The sequence below is a fragment of the Pipra filicauda genome, unplaced genomic scaffold, assembly GCF_003945595.2.
Source record: "Pipra filicauda isolate LSUMZ 115617 unplaced genomic scaffold, ASM394559v2 scaffold1083_size30564_pilon, whole genome shotgun sequence".
NCBI lineage: Eukaryota > Metazoa > Chordata > Aves > Passeriformes > Pipridae > Pipra > Pipra filicauda.
The window spans coordinates 11,042-19,481 of NW_024103522.1; the positions used below are offsets into that span (position 1 = coordinate 11,042).

At 51.4% G+C, this 8,440-nt stretch overlaps 1 long non-coding RNA gene across 1 annotated transcript; it reads right to left on the minus strand.

Annotated features, from left to right (window-relative positions):
* Positions 1-5,412: 5,412 nt before the first annotated feature.
* LOC120323111 lies at positions 5,413-7,628 on the minus strand. The gene is made up of 2 exons (XR_005563276.1): positions 7,457-7,628; positions 5,413-6,874 (listed from the first exon to the last, which is right to left on the minus strand). It is a non-coding gene; the product is annotated as an uncharacterized LOC120323111 (long non-coding RNA).
* Positions 7,629-8,440: the final 812 nt, after the last annotated feature.

An 8,440-nucleotide genomic window follows, 5' to 3' on the forward strand; every position in this document is an offset into this window, starting at 1 on the left:
AAGGCCTCAGCAAAAGGCCTCAACCAAAAGGCCAAGGCAAAGTGCCTCAGGCAAAAGGCAAAGGCAAAGTGCCTCAGCCAAAAGGCCAAGGCAAAAGGCCTCGGCCAAAAGGCCAAGGCAAAGTGCCTCAGCCAAAAGGCCAAGGCAAAGTGCCTCAGTCAAAAGGCAAAGGCAAAGTGCCTCAGCCAAAAGGCCAAGGCAAAGTGCCTCAGCCAAAAGGCCAAGGCAAAGTGCCTCAGGCAAAGCGCCTCGGCCAAAAGACCTCGGCCCAAATGCCTCAGGCAAAAATGCTTCGGCAAAACGCCTCAGCAAAACACCAAGTTCCCACAGGGCCACCAAGGGTCGTGGACAAGATGTGGACTGCAGTCGGGGGCTTCTCGCCAGCACCGCACTCCTCTCCTGTCCGGTCGCCGTCCTGACGGACACTGACCCACCGTGGGCCACGGTCGTGCTGAGCACACCTGCTGCAGTGGGTGTCACAAAGGGCCCCTCTGTGACACGCTGCCGGCCGCTAGCAACAGGTCCCAGTGCTTGTTGACATGGCACCTGCCCCCAGCAACGGGTCCCAGGGAGCCACCACGCAGGCTGGAACAGGCAGGGTGCCCCTGGGGACACAGGCCTGCCTCAGCCCTTGGCACTCAGCTGCCCTCAGAGTGTCTCCAGGCCCCACTTTGCTCTCATGTCTCCTCGGGACATCCCAAGGAGCCCCATGTTCAGACAGCCCTGCGTGCCCCCAGGACATCCCTTTCCTGTCCCCACACTGCAGAGTCTGGCCTCAGAGCCCTTCAGTCACATTAAATGCATAACATTTGCTCAAGCTTAACTGAAACCATGGCTTTTGTTGCCTCTTCTCTTTCTCCCACTGACCAGCAAGAGCTTTTCCCCACTCAACAGCTCTTCCAGCACCGGGCTGCTCAGGAGCCCTCACAAGGCCTTTGCCGCACCCCAGGCCCCTGCGCGGCACCCCGAGCTGCCCCAGGGGTGGCTGAGTGGCCCTGCCAGGCTGGTGGAGTCTTGAGGGGGGCTTAGGGATGAAGGGGGAGGATGGCACCCAGGGAGATTCCTTGAATTCACCAAGGAAGGCCTAGACTAAACTACCCCAGGGATCCAGTTGGAAGGGCCAGGCTCCTCAGCGTGCCGGGAGCTGTCATCTTCTGGCACAGCCCAGCTGAGCGGCCGCGTTGGTCCATCTGAGGGGCCAGGAGCTGTAGTCCTGCTGCTCTTGCCTCAGTTCTGTGTCTCTTCTACAGAATCAGACCAAAGAAGCCCCCAGAAGCCCAAAGGGTCCGGGAACAGCCCCTCTCTGACAGCCCCAGAGGAGCCCTGGAGCTGCCTGCCAGCCCAGCTGGCCCTCGCTGCCCACAGCCCAGAGCCCCTCTGCCCTGTCCTTCTTTGGGAGAGGCTGTGCTGGGGCCACGCTCCAGCCCTGAGAAGTCCCAGCTTTCAGGTAACATCATGGCTGACACCCAGGACCCCCGTGGGTCGGGAAAAATACACAGCTCAGGGGGGGCAACCCCTACAATAAATAACACAAGTGGCTGTTGTTTTTCTGCTTTGCTCGATCCCGGAAGTCGCTGCTGCAGCGGGTTCGTGTCTAAAGCTGCTCTTTCCAAGTCTCATAGTCCTGGTGTTCGCCTACAAAAAATTGATGAATTTAAAAAAAAAAAGAAAAGATGTGGCAATGCTGTTCATGAAGCCTTCAGCAGTCACCAAGAGTTCTGTTCTGCAGAGATTTCAACTATTTCCTAAATTCCACACTCGTGGCTTCAGGTCATGACTTGCCAGAGCAGTCCCAGAGCTGGCCACTGCCCAGAGATGCCCTGGGGCAGATCAAGGGCCCAAGTGGGACAAGTGCCCCAGGCTGTGTGGAAGCCCTTTGGAGCAGGAGCTGGTGGGCAGGAAGGGCCCATCTGGGGAGAGGCAGGGAATCCCCCCCTGCAGCCCTGCTGCCCAGGCTGAGGAGGGTCCTCTCCAGCCCAGCAGCACATTGTGTGCCCTTGGGGGCTGCGCTGCCAGGGCTGTTCCCAGGAACTGACTGGCCAAGGTGAGGAGTCAGAGACTGAAATGGTTCATGACTGTCCTGGGTTAAAAAGGGTTTTCCCCTGGAGTTGGAAAGTGGTTAACCCCAGCAGGTGGTATTCTTGGTGTTAACCCAATCAGCACCCCTGCAAAATTAAACATATCACAACAGGCCGGAAAAGAAGAGATTATGTAGCTGAAAGAAGAACAGCAGCCATGGTCTGAGACCACGAGGACAGAGGGGGCCAGGGAGCCCCGCTGGGGGCCAAGACCCCCCAGCCCCCTGGCTGGGGCTGTAGAAACTCGGAACAGTGTTAAACTGGGCCCAGTACTGTGGCCAAGAGCTGAGGGAGTTTTTCTCCACTGTGAGTGGGCAGCAGGAGCGGCGGCAGAGACAGCACCGAACAGAGAGCTGTGGCTGAGAGCCAAGAAGACAGTCAGCAGGAGCGAGGTGGCACAGAGCCAAGCTGAGAGACACAGAGATGCCCGACGGAGAGACAGAGCACCAGGCTCAGCAGAGACTGTTTGGGGTGAGCCTGGCTTTATTTCTCCAAACCCTTTGAGATCCCTCTTGGAAGGAGGGGGTGGACTTCCACTTGAAGGGAGTCCTGAAATGCAGCAGCAACTAGAGAGAGAGAGAGAGAGAGCTGAGAAGCTCAGAGATGTCCTGGAGCTGGACCAGGACAGCCAGGAGGAATGTGGAGGGGGGAAGAGGCCTTCCTGCCCCCCTTCGCCATGCTGACAGTTTGAGACGGAGCAAAGGAGCTCTGCTAGAACACTTGGGGCAAAAACTGAACTGAAAGCCCTAAACTCAGGAGGAACTTGAATCCCCTGAGGAAGGGACTGTCAGGGGTGCCCAGTACCCCGTGATATGACTGTGGAGAGGTGAGCCTTGTCCCTGCTTTCGCAGTCCACAGGAGAGAGACCTTTGGCTGGAGCCGAAGGGCCAAGGGGTGAGAGAAGCCCCCTGTGTTGTAATGGAGAGAGAGAGAGATTTTCCAGCTACGACAAATCCAGCTATGACTGCTGCCTTGAAGAGGAGAGACACTGCTGCCCTGAAAGTGGAAAGGATCTTTTCATCTTCCCTTCAGAACTTTTATTGGAGGGAAAGGAGGGATTTGATCTAATGTAAATATATTGCTTTTCCATAGGAGAGATAGTTAGAATTGTGTATATAATGTATTATAGTATTTATTTGTGTAAGTAATAAACTGTAATATAATTCCTTTCCCCCCATACTGAGCTGTGTTTTGTCTGAAAACCCTCTCACACTGAAACAAATTGGGGGGGGGCTAGGACTTGGAAATTGGATTTGTGAGGGTCTCAAACTGCCACAATGATTTATGCATTCTAGGATTGCCAGGGCACTTTTGCAGGCTGGGAAGAGGCAGCTGGACCCATCCCCCCTGCCAGTGCTGCTGAAGGTGTCAAGCCCTGAAAAGGCGAGAAGAGACGTGTTTACCAGGCCCCTCACGGGAACTCTGCGCAGGCCCAGCAGACCCTGGAGGCTCGAGGCACGGCCCAGGACACTGTCCATGGATATAATAACTCATAACTTCTTGGAGTGTGGGGGCTTCCCTCCCCCACCCCCAACGGATCAAGGCCACCACTTCAACTGACAGACATTGGAGCTGCAACTGCCAAGTTCCATCGCTGGACCCCGTGGGCAGTGACTATAGACAGCTTTCCACTCTCAGCTTTGCTTTCCGTTACTCTCCCTCACCCTTATCCTGTCTTTCCTTTCTCTACTTATGCATTTTCCCCTAAAGGTTCTCTTTATGCCATATTGCTATAGATGAGAGATAGAGATGATAACACCCAAAATGGAAACATACTTGTTTACCTTTGAAATGAAATTGTTCTAAAATAAACCCTACATACATATGTTTTCAAACACTGATTATTCAGTGTCGTTTCACTTTAATCCACCCCAAGGGATTTATTAATAAGAACCTGGGTTACTCCCAACCCCTTTCTGGGGTGGGTAGTAACAGACCCCTTGTAGCAGGATGTTCTACCTGGAAAAGAATCTGATGGGAGAATGCAAGCACTGCCAGCTCTCTGTGGGGAGTTACTGCTGGTGCCAAGGGCTTGGTTTAGTGTTGAATTGTGCCCAACCCAGCCTGGTTCCCCAGCCTTCCAACACACATCCTGCTTTTGGAAGCAGAGTTTGACAGGTCAGCTGCTCACTGGCCTGGGAATATGTGACTGCTGATCCATCCCTGGATAAGCATAAAAGCCCAGGGCCAACTTTGACAGAGCAGATTCTTCCACAGACTTTGTTGAAGTGTGTGCAGCTTCTGCTGGGAAGCAGGGACAGCTCTTGATGGTCACTGCCCAGGGGGGAAAAGAAAGAGAGAGCTCTGCCTTGATTTATTTCTATCAGACCCCGCCGGGCCCTCCCCGCTTCCTGCCGGGATCGGACACCGCCGGCGGCCCCGGCCCTGCCGGGCTCCATCAGCCTGAGGAATTGCTCCGGAGGAGGGGCCGGGGCTTCCTCTTGGCCTTCGTCTCCCTGGCGCTGGGGCTCGGCTTCTACCTGCGCCAGAAGGTGAGGGGGGTCCCAGGGGGTCGTGTGTCCCCCCAGAGCGTCTGTGCCCCCCCGGGGACCCCCCACCCCGGTGTCCCCCCCTTTTCTCTCCCCACAGAGCTCCTGAGCCGCCGGCGGCCGCAGCCCCTCCCCGGGGCCTCGGGCCCAGCCTGGACCCCCCCCATCCCCGTGAGGATTTTGGGGGGGTCGTGTGTCCCCCCTGTCCCTGCTGTCACTCTGCCTCCAGCCGGCTGCTCCCAGTGATCCCAGTAAAGCTTCCAGTTCTCCCCAGTCCCGGTTATTAATATTTATATATATTAATATATGTTTTTATATATTTTTATATAATATATTGATATATGATATATATCAATAATATATATTAATATATCAATTATATATTTATATATAATGTATTGATATATAATATATATCAATAATATATAAATATATAAAATATATATAAAATAAATATTCAAATATATAAAGAATATATACATTTATATATATGTTTTTATATATCAATATATAAATATATTGATATATAATATATATCAATAACATATGTAAGTATATAAAATGTATATAAAATGTATATAAATGTATATCAAATGTATATAAAATAAATAAAACATTTAAATACATAAATGACGTATAGAAATTAATACATAAATATGTCTTTATGTATTTATATATATTGATATATAATTTATATCAATAATATATATACAAATGTATAATACGTGTATATAAATAAATAAATAAATAAATAAATAAATAATTTACATAAAAGTATATTGAGATAAATAAATTATTGATATAATATTTCAGATCCACACTTGTAAGGAACAGAAACCCAGAGCCGGGTGGTTTCCAACCAGAATTTATTATCTGAGAAAAGCAAATTCAGCGCTGGGGGATCAGGGAGGGGTTGAAAGGAGACACTTGTTCTCTATTTATTCTCTCTATAAATATATACATTCCTTACACAACAGCAAAAACATTACCCATTGTCAGGTCAGACACTGCCAGATGGGTGCTTGTTATCTGCACAGTTATCAACTTTGCAGAAAGGTGTCATTATCTAGTTAACTAAACCAAGTCCCTTCACTATAAATTTTAGACAAGGTAAAAGGGAGAACGATTTGAGGTCCATAAAAAGAAAACAGCCTGAGGTCAACACAACCCGGAGAGAGAAAAGAAAAAGAAATCGTAAAACTTAATTGGGCCCCTGTAAAGACATAAACCAAGTTACCTCCCTTTTACCTTGTCTAAGGTTCATAGTGAAGGGACTTGGTTTAGTTAACTAGATAATGACACCCAGTCCCTCCCAGTCCCTCCCAGTGGCTCCTGTTGCATTGACCAGTCCCGTTGGCTGGCGGGACTGGTTTCGCTGTTGGGAGGGCAGAACTGGTGGGCACAGAAACCATTTCAGCCAGAGCCTTCCAGAATAACAGTTCTAAATAATTTCCCTCATTTGAATCACACCATACAGCAGATAAATAACGAGGCACCAGATGAGACGTGGCAAATCCTCTGGCTGCAGTGATAGGAGACATGCAACAAGCAAAAGCACACCATGAGAACAGTACGAAAGCAAGAAGGGAAAACCAAACCAACAGCACCGTCAGTAAAGATTATTTCCAAGGATCCTAAAGAAGGAATTGCTTGTTAGGGCAGAAAGCTGACTTCCCTGTTCCAATTCAGCCACTAAAGACTTGGGGAAGGGCAGGTCAGAGCCCCAGTACACAGGTGCCAGGGAGAGGAACTGGGCTTCTCTTTGGTAAGAGCTCCAGTCACTCCCCTGATATAAAAATAGCTTAATGTATGCCTGGAAACCACACAGGATCACTTCCTTTTACAGAAATATGGAGGAAATCTTGACTTGCTGGCACAGAAACTGCTTCATCTGAGCCTTTGGCCTTGGAAAGCCCCAGCTCAGCTGTTGCACTTGTCAGTAACTTCCAGCTGGCTACCTGAGGCCCTCTCTTCAGAGTCCCTCACACAGCCTGAAGTATCCTCCTCATTTTCCTGCTCTGCTCTGCCTAATGCTTAATGCCTCCTACATCATCTCATGCCAGGTACTCTGCCTAAGGGCACTGAAAGCATTAGAGGCACCAAGAGGAGAGGCAGCTACCAGAACGGTCCCCCCAATACTTCACGGGGTCACTACCTTTTTGGGCTAACAAGGGAAGCTGTGAAAGTGCACTGGTAGTCCTCCTTTTGTTCTGGAGTGAAGGTCACTGTAGCAAAGGCGTGGGATAAGCCAGGAATGCTCATCTCGACAGGATCCAGCTTGAAGATGTTGCTGATGAGGCTGTGAGGCTTGGGGGGAACCCACAGTGCAGTGTTAGTGTCACATCTTTCAATGTGACCCAGTACATTCCTAGATGCATCCCTGGGAACAGCCCCAGACAGCCTGTCTTGCTTCATGCTTCCCTGGGCAGGCTCCCTCCATGCCAGGGGATGCTGACCTTGCGCCAATGCCCAGGCGAGCAAAAGCTTGCTTTGAGGGCTGGGCAGCCACCCCAGCACATGTGGGAGGTTGGGATGGCACAGAAACCCCTCAAATAACCCAGGACTGGCCTTTCAAGAGAAGGAAAAGCCAGGAAATGCTCTGCTTTGAGCTCTGCCCCATCGGTCCATAACAGCCCCTCTCTGAGTGTGCTTTTGAGAGATGTTCAGAAGGATTCCCACCAAAGACCCAGAAGCGTGAGCCAAAATTTGCTTGAGAGATGTGGAATTCAATGCAAGTGCCCCCCTGGCATTGCTGCTCTGCCCTGCAGTTTGACCTGCACTGAGCTGGACTGGTCCAGCTGGGCCAGAGACCGCAATGACTCTGGAGAACAAGGCAGGCTCTCACATGGCCTTTAGAGAGCAGCGCTCACCTTGGCCTCTTGTTCTTACCTCTCCAGGCATGGCTTTGATGGAGAGGACCACGTCACATGGGACACTGCTGCCATTAGAGATCTTGAAGCGAGCCGTGGCCCGTTGCCCAACCTGAACTTTGGTGAAGATGAATTTGTTATCATCTCTGATGAACACACCGTTGCCTTGCACCGACTGTAACGTCTGGCGGAGATTGATGTTGCTGTGGATCGGGTACTGCTCAAAGATGGACGTGACGTCTTCAACAAGCGCTGCAGACAGACCAGAGGAAGGGCTGAGGCTGGAGAACCTCTTTGCTGAATTCACCTGGACCCAGCTGGCCTCTCAGAAGGCTTGATAAGCCCTTTCTGTCCAGGTGACTGCAAAACCCAGCCTTGGATGAGAGAGCTCAGTCAGTGAGGATGGAGCTCAGTCAACCTCAGTCTTAAAGGGCATTGCTTTCCTTTTATGCTTCCACACATCCCTCCCAGCCTCTCCCCACTGGTGGACTCAAAAAGGACTGCAGCCTCTGAGGATTTTAAGGTGGGACTTCAGGACCAGGTGCCTCTCTATCCAAGTAGCAAGTTTAGGTGCTGATCAGCAGCAGGACTGCCCATGGCAACCTGTGGACAGCACGTACCTGGGAGGCAGGACTCGGCAGTCAGGGTAAAGGGAATGCCGAGGGGATTGTCCTTGGGGTCTCTGTTGCTGATGTCAATGTACAGCTGCTCCTCACATTTCCCCTCTGCTCCTGGGCTGCAATCCACTGTGATCTTCTGCTGGCCCCCAGGACCGACGGAGCCGGAGCAAGGGGACACCGTGAACACGCCTGCAGTGAGCTGAGCCTGCAGAAAGAGCGCCAGGACAGGCTGATGCCCAACAGCCGTACCCTGAACACCCCCAGCAAGGAGGATGCCACGCCTCAGCCTCCAGCTGGGCCCGAACACCCAGTGTCAGGGCAGGGAAGGATGACTCCACGGCCCAAAGGCAGCCCCAGGATGAGATGAACAAGCCAGGAGGAGC